Source organism: Streptopelia decaocto, assembly GCF_964273445.1.
Source record: "Streptopelia decaocto genome assembly, contig: HAP1_SCAFFOLD_60, whole genome shotgun sequence".
NCBI classification, from domain to species: domain Eukaryota; kingdom Metazoa; phylum Chordata; class Aves; order Columbiformes; family Columbidae; genus Streptopelia; species Streptopelia decaocto.
In genome coordinates, this window is record NW_028116017.1 from 119,379 (window position 1) to 127,981 (window position 8,603).

Consider the following 8,603-nt stretch of genomic DNA (forward strand, 5'->3'; position numbering starts at 1 on the left):
CCCATGGAAGGAGCCCCAGGTCAATCACCTGGACTGGCCCCTCACAACCACCATTTCCAGCTCTGGCCTCTCACCCCAGCTCAGAGGTCTTTGTCCGTCCATGGAATTGCACTGAATGAGTAGGTCAGAGGTTCATGTTCACATTGCACAGATGAGATGTGAGCACGCATATCGTGTACGTGAGTTGACATGAACACAAGACAGCACAAACACCATCAGCTATTCCTTGGGGTTCCATGAAGGCCATTGAGACAGAGAGTTTATTGAGGTCACATCATGTTGGGACTAATATCCCATAGGAAACCACCAGAAAGCAGCACTGGGATGTGCTTCCTTGAACCAATGTCCACTCCTAATGACGAGGGACATCAAAGATCAGTAAAGAACATGACAACACACCACGGGGCCGAGGTGCCTCCCATTCTTTTGGAATAGGAACAGGAGGCCAGAGGGACACTGTGACTCCTGCCTCCGTGCATAAAAGGGAAATTGTCTATCCCTGAATATCTCAATGTATTTTAAGAGTCCATGAGGCCAGCTCAGACGTGGACACCTGACAGAATCCTGGTATTTCTGCATGTTACTCCAGGGACAAACCCCATTGGCCCAGTTAGATTCATCTCAGCTCCCTTGGACAGGCTCATTGCAAGCGTCCCTGTTTGCTCCATCACCTTTGCCATCCCCATCACATGCTGTTCTACACAGTCCTACACCTGCCCCTCTTTCCCTGTGGGAAATTCTGGACTGTGGTCTCAAAAGTGCCAGAGTGATCAGAGAGGTTCAGAGGTCCCTCAGAAAGGCAGATGTCAAACCCATCTTCAGGAATGGCAGGAAGGAGAACTGGGAGAATGATAGGATGCTCAGCTTATGTCTGTCCCTGGGAGGGTGACAGGCCACATTCTCCTGCAGGCATCTCCAGGCAGTTGAAGGACAAGGAAGGAATTGCTGAACCCAAATGGGCAGGGGAAAGAAAGGCATGTTGAGTACATGCAGTTTTGCAAGGCCCCAGACATGGTCTCCTGTGGTGCCTTAGAGCAGATTGGTGAGATCTGGGATGCAGATGTGGATGTTGTGATGGGTGGGGAGTTGGCAGCATGACCAAAACCAAATATCATCAGTGGTACAAAGCCCTGTGTTCAGCCAGTTTCTTGTGGCATCCATCAGTGATGAGTACTTGGGCCAACACTGTCCAATGGCTTTATTCTGCCTCTTCATTATGTCATGGAGCACATATTCAGCTCCTTTGTGGAGGATGCAAAGCTGGGCAGAGGCCTAGAACAACCTCACCTGGTGCACCCCGCCTTGAGCAGGAGAGGGAGACAAGATGATGTTCAGGGCTCTCTTCACACCTGAGTTATTCTATGGTTCAATGAATCTTTACCTTGGAGAGGTGTTTGAAGACAGAAGATGTAGTCCTTACCAGTTAAAAGAATGAATTCTGCCTGCAATCGCTAAACTAAAATATGTAAATCCTCTGAGTTTTGGTCAGTCTGCTCCGCTAACAAAGATAAAAGTGACATTTAAAACACCTAATCAGAACCTGCAAAGAATACTGTCCTTGCAGCGCAGACACTCTGGAGCCTGCACAATTAGCTGAGTCTTGTTTTAACAACTGTCTCAAGACTGTTACATAAAGTGTCCTTTAGCTGAACTTTGCTCCTTTTACGCTCATGATAATACTAAAACACACATCCCCAGGATGGGAGCCCCAGGCTCAGCCCGGGACCCTCTCTCAACAAGCATGTGTAGTGGTAAAATGATAATGTAACCAATATGCCAATGTGTAAGTACTTGGCTCTTTAGGACTGCCGGGAGGGTCTGAATGTAGGGATAAGATTTGTATATAATAGATGTTCCTTCTCTATCTGTTGTGCTGGTTTCATTCCAGCATCCAGACTTGCACAACTCTGGAATAAACAAGACCTCATCTCTGGGTGTGGGATTGGCTTTGCACTTCAGGTAGCGAATTCAACATGAGTAACCAGGAAGAAGGAAAACAATAAAAAGTAAAAGAGGTAGGAGAGGACATAGAAAAGGTTTCAACATTTCACATTCCTGTCAAGAATGCTTCTCCTCTCAGATCTTTAGCAGGAAATAGATTTGATCAATTGGATAAAACAAGCATAGTTGTATGTAGTCAGGTCTCAGCCCATAAGGGAGGGATGAATGGGTGTGGGATTATGATGTCAGTTGAGTCTCCGAAACTCATAATTGAGTGGAAAGACTTTGGCTGTGAAGGGGACAGTGGGGTCAGTTCTGTGTCTGGAGGTGACAGCCCAGCAGCAGGGACATGGCTGGGAAAGAACGTCTGCCCAAGGGCCCACAGGTCTTACCCAGGAAGAGAGACGGGTTGTCATGTCCATCCCACCTGAGAACATGACGGGACATCGGCAGGGACATGGTCGTGTCTGTCAGAGAAGCTGAAAGGCCAGCAGCACTCATGGGATTTAGAAGATCATGGCGAGGTGACTTCTCTCTGGTCAGGTAAAAGACCACAAGAAGCCTAACAGGTTGGGTTCCCTGCATGAAGGGAAGTTTATGAGATGGTCGAGCTTTTCTTGATAGTGGGAAGAAGCAGGAAAGAGAAAAAAGAAGTCTACTTGGAAGGTGAGGAATGGATATGAGGAGTAAGAAATGTCACTGGAAGGGCAGTGCTGTGGTGCAAGAGGTGACCCAGAGGGAGCTGGATCAGCCCATGGTGTGTGTGCCAAAGAGCAGCCAGTGAGGGTGCAGACACAGCAGTGAAGGTGCAGAAATGCTGGGGTGAGAGCAGGTGGGGAAGCGAGATGGGTGTCTGCAGCCTGCAGGGAAAGAGGGGCAGGGGTAGGACCGTGTGGAACAGCCTGTGGTGGAGATGGCAAAGGGCGCTGTAAGGCTGGAAGGGACCCACAGAACCCAGGTCTCTGTCCCCTTGGCCAGGGCAGTTGTCTCTGCCACTGAGGCCCAGGAGAAGACATGTTGTCCTCATGGCACTGGGGCCTCGGTGCCTCCTTGCAGCCCCATGGGGAAGCTGGACGTTGTTGTCCCAGTGTTGTCCTTCCCTGGGCCTTGCACACCCACATCCCACGGTCCCAGGAAGAGCCCTGAGCCGTGTGTGAGGGACAGGATCCCCCTTCCCATTGCCTGGAGCTCATGGCTTCTCCTTTCTGCTTCAGAAAGCAAACCAAGGGGTTTCTGAGCATCAGAGCTGAAGAAAAGACTCAAAGAGACCTCATGGTGGCTACAGCTTCCTCACAAGGGGAGAAAGAAGAGAAGTTATTGATCTCTTCTCACTGGTGACCAATGACAGAACCCAAGGGAACGGAAGAAAGATGTACCAGGGGAGGGTCAGTGCGACATGAGGGAGCACAAATGCCATCAGCTATTCTTTGGGGTGCCATAAAGGTCAGTGGGACAGAGATGGTGTTCAGGGGTCTCTTCCAACCTGCATTATTGTAGGATTCCATGAATCCTTTCCATGGAGAGCTCTTTCACATCAGAATAGACAGAGGAAGAAGAAAACAAAGAGGCAGAAGCAGAGATGTAAAATCTGGGGGTGTTGATTGACAGCAGCTGAACATGAGCCAGTGTGTGCCCAGGCGGCCAAAAAGGTCAATGGCCTCCTGGCTTGTACCAAGAATAGAGTAGTGGACAGAAACAGGGCAGTTATCGTCCCCTTGTACTTGATGCTGGTGAGGCCACAACTCAAATCCTCAGTTCAGTTTTGGGTTCCTCACTATTGCAAAGACCTTGAGGTGCTGGAGCGAGTGCAGAGGAGGGGGACAAGGCTGTTGAGGGTCTGGAGCACAAGACTTCTAAAGAGCAGCTGAGGGACAAGGGGGTGTTTAGCCTGGAGAAAAGGAGACTGAGGGGAGATCTTCTCGCTCTCTACAACTGTCTGAAAAGAGGTTGTAGCATGGAGGGTATTGCTCTTCTCCTGAGTAGCAACTGATAGGATGAGAGGAAACGGCCTCAGCTTGTGCCAGAAAATGTGCAGAATTGATATTAGGAAACATTTCTTCATGGAAAAGTTTGTGAAGCAGTGGAACAGGCTGCCCAGGGAAGTGATTGAGTCACCACTCCTGGAGGTGTCTAAAAGATATATAGATGAAGTTCTTAGGGACATAGTTTAGTTCTAGAGTTAGGTTATGGTTGGACTCCATGATCTGAATGGTGTCTTCCAACTCAAATGATTCTATGATTCTATGATCCTGTGATTCTCTGCTTGAAGGGTCATTTCCCAGGTGGTGGAGCTTTCCTTGGAAGAAGGAATCATAGAATCATAGAGAGTGTTGCAATGGAGCTTGAAAGGCCATCTAGTCCAACCCCCTGCTATGAGCAGGGACATCTTCAGCCAGCTCAGGCTGCTCAGAGTCCCATCCAGCCTGGCCTGGGATGTCTCCAGGGATGGGGCATCCACCACCTCTCTGGGCAATTGGTGCTGTTATTTCATCTTCTCCATTGTAAAAAAATGTCTTCCTCATGTCTGGCCTTTAACTCTCCCCTTCTAGTTCAAAACCATGACCCCTTGTCCTATCACAATATGTCCTGCTCAGAAGTCTGTCCCCATCATTCTTATTGTCTTCTTTTAAGTACACAAAGGTGGCAATAAGGTCCCCCCGGAGCCTTCTCTTCTCCAGGCTGAACTGCACCAACTCTCCCAGCCTGTCCTCCCAGCAGAGCTGTTCCATCCCTCTGATCATCTCGGTCACCCTGCTCTGGCCTCTCTCTAACACATCCATGTCTTTCCTGGGATTCACATGGGTCCACTTCTCGTGCTTATCCTGGTCCTTCTTGATGGCATCTGTCCCTCAGGCATATGAGGAACACTGCTCAGTTTGGTGACATCCGCAAACTTGCTGAGGCTGCACTTGATCCCACTATGTCATTGATGAAGATATTAAACAGTACTGATCCCAGTATGGACCCCTGAGGGACATCACTTGTCACCAGTGGCCATCCAGACATTGTGCCATTGACCACCACTCTCTGGGTGCGACCATTGAGCCAGTTCCTCACCCACAGAACAGCCCAGCCATCAAATCCATACCTCTCCAAATTAAAGATAGGGATGTTGTGAGAGACCATGTCAAAGGCTTTACAGAAGTCCAGATAGATGACATCCATAGCCCTTCTTTTGTCCACTGATGTAGTTACTCCATCATAGAAGGCCACTGGGTTAGTCAGGCAGGACTTGCCCTTGGTTGAAGCCATGCTGGCTGTCTCAAATCACCTCCCTGTCCTCCTTGTGCATTAGCACAGCTTCTAGGAGGATCTGTTCCATCATCTTCCCAGGCACAGGTAAGAGGCTGACAGGTCAGTGGTTTTCAGGATCCTCCTTTCTACAGCAGAACAGACAAACACTGCCACACAGTTCTAGATTAGAAGGTGGAGACTGGACATGAGGAGGAAGAAATGTCACTCAAAGGGCAGTGCTGTGGTATGAGAAATCATCCAGAAGGAGCAGGAGATGAGCGAGATGAAGCGAGATGAGGCCAGCCTCATCTCCGAGGAACTGGCAAAAGATCTCCGGCCCCTATTTGATTCTGTCAGACCCTGTCAGGCTCTTTCAGGCTTTTTCATGCTCTGTCAGGTCCTGTTGGGCTCTGTGGTCTCTGTTGGACTCTGTCAGGCCCTGTCAGGCATTGAAAGGACCTGTTGAGCTCTGTCGGGCCCTGCTGGGCTCTGTCAAGCCTTGTCAGACTCTCTCGGTATTTGTTGGGCTCTATCAGGCTCTGTCGAGCACTGTCCAGCTCTGTCGGGTCCTGTTGGGCTTAGTCAGGATCTGTCAAGCCTTGTCAGGCTCTGTCAAGCTATGTCGGGCTCTGCCAGGCTGTGTCAGGCTCTGTTGGCTTTGTTGGGCCCTGTCGGGGTTTGAGGCTTTGTACAGGCTCTGCCAGGCTTTGTCAGGTGTTGTCAGGCTCTCTCAGGCTCTATCGGGCTCTGTCGAGCCCTGTCAGGCTCTGTTGAATCCTCTTGGGCTTTTTTGGGCCCTGTCAGGCACTATGGGGTTTTATCGGGCTCTGTCCAGCCCTGTCAGACTGTGTCACTCTTTGTCAGGCTCTGTTGGGCTTTGTTAGCCTTTGTTGGGCTCTGTTGGGTTTTTTTCAAGCTCTGTTGGGCTCTGTTGGGCCCTGTCAGTCGCTGTTTGGCTTTGTCGGGCTCTGCTGGGCTTTGTCAGTCTCTGTCGGCCTTTATTGGGCTTTGTCAGGCTCTGTCTGGCTCTATCAGACTTTGTCTGGCTCTGTCAGGCTCTGTCGGGCTCTGTCAGGCCCTGTTGGTCTCTTTCAGGCTTCATTGGGCTTTCTTCAGCTCTGTTGGGCTTTGCCAGGCCCTGTCATGCTCTTTCAGGCTCTATTGGGCTTTGTCAGATTTTTCTGGGCTCTGTTGGGCTCTACAGGTCTTTGTCGGGCTTTATTGGGCTTTGTCGGTCTTTGTCAGGCCCTGTCAATCCCTTTCGGTCTCTTTCGGCAAAGCTCAACACAGCCCAACAAACCTTGAAAGAGACTGACAGAGACTGACACAGCCCGACAGAGCCAGACAGAGCCCAATAAAGACCAACAAAGCCCGACAGAGCCTGACAAAACCCAACAGAGCCCAATAAAGCCTGACAAAGACCTATAAAGCCTTACAGAGCCCAAAAAAAGTCTGACAATGCCCGACAGGGCTTGACCAAGGCCAATAAAGCCCGACAAAGCCCGTTAAAGCCCGACAGAGCCCGACAAAGCCCAGCAGAGACCAACAAAGCTCAAACAAGACCGACAGAGGCTGACAGAGGCCAACAGAGCCCGACAGGGCTGGACAAAGCCCAACAGACCCCCAACAGAGCCCAACAAAGCCCAATAAAGACCGAGAGAGCCTGACAAAGCACAACAGGGCCTGACAAAGCTTCAGAAAGCCCCACAAAGCCCCATGGAGCCTGACAGAGCTTGAAAAAACCCGACAGAGCCTGACAGGGCCCAACAGTGCCTGATAGAGCTCAAGAGAGCTCAACAAGGCCTGACAAAGCCTGACAGACCCCAACAGGGCCCAACAAAGCCTGACAAAGCCCGACAGGGCATGACAGAGTCTGACAGGGCCCAACAAAGCATGACAGAGCCTGACAGGGCCTGACAGAGCCCAACCAATCCTGAAAGCACCCGACAAAGCCTGAAAGCACCTGGAAGACCCCAATAGAGTCCAAGAGGACATGAAAAAGCCCGACAGAGCTTGGCAGAGTCTGACAGGGCCCAATAGAGCCAAACAGAGCCTGACAGAGTTTCACAGAGCCTGACAGGGCACAAAGAACCTGATTGTGGCTTGCAGTGGGTATATGATCTTCTAGGGTAAGACAAAGCACTACAGGGGGACTTGGACCTTGAAAAAACACAACACAGAAAAATAATTACACTAATTCAAAGCAGGCACTCTCCCCAGTTTTTTTCCTCTCAGATTTGGTTTGGTTGGGGTTTTTTTTCTCTTCCAGACAGCAAGTCCCAAGGGCTACAGTGCAGTATCAAATAGCAAGAAAACATGATTTAGACTGCAGACAGTCACTCCTGATTTTAAAATGCTAGTCTAGTCTATTTAACCTTACTACTTATTTGGCAATTTGTAGAGGATGCAAAGCACTTGTACTGCAATCATATATACTATTTAATCCTATGTGCTATTTAATCCTCCATACTGTTTAATCAACACTTCCAGCCAGATGTCCCTGCAAAATTTTGCACATACTTTGAGCTCTGACCAGGAACAGTGACCACATGTTGATCAAATCACCTCTAAAAGCTTCTAAACTCAGTATCTAGAAATATGACAGATCCTGGCACCATGACTAATAGAGATCTCTTCAGACTCCTGCCCAAGGGATTTGGGGGATAGAAAACATCAGCTGCCCTGATTATTTTTTCTTTTTTTTCTTTTTTTTTTTTTTTCCACAAGCTCTCCCTTTATTATTTTATGAAGAGACATTTCATATTATTCCACATATGTTCATTAACCTCACTCCTCCTCTAAATGTCTTTCACCAATCGAGAATTTCTTTACAAACAAGTCTGATGTTTTAATTCCTAAGTTAACCATGTCAGCAAAAGACTAGTGGAAGTCACCAGTCTGCAGTCCAGGTTAAAATCTCTCTGGGTATCCATGTGAGAGAAATGAAAAATGAAATGAAGACAGTTTCTCTGACGATATTTGAGCTGTAAATCACACAGGAAACTCCTGTCCCTGCAAACCCTGAAGTCATCCAATCCACCCAATGACAGAGATGTGCAATGGAACTCCTCTGGCTTCTTCTAGACAATCTTCTTCTCCATTACAGACATATAAAGCAGTTACTTGGAAAATGAATACGTACGCTCCTTTGGACTCCTTTCCTATTCCATCAGTTCCTGGGAACAGGCTAAAAAGATTTGTGCTGTTATGAACAGAAATGCAGACATCTCTCATCGTAAGACCCAAACTTGTAATGACATTTCACTGATCATTTTAACTAGCAAAAGCTTTTAATCCTCTCATTTTGCCAAGCATAAGGGCTGCAAGGACAAGCAATGCCAGGCTAGGCTGCAGGACCTTTTTTTGCTTTATATTTTCATACCACATTCATCTTCAGACGATGAGGAAAGCCATCAGACCTTATGGCC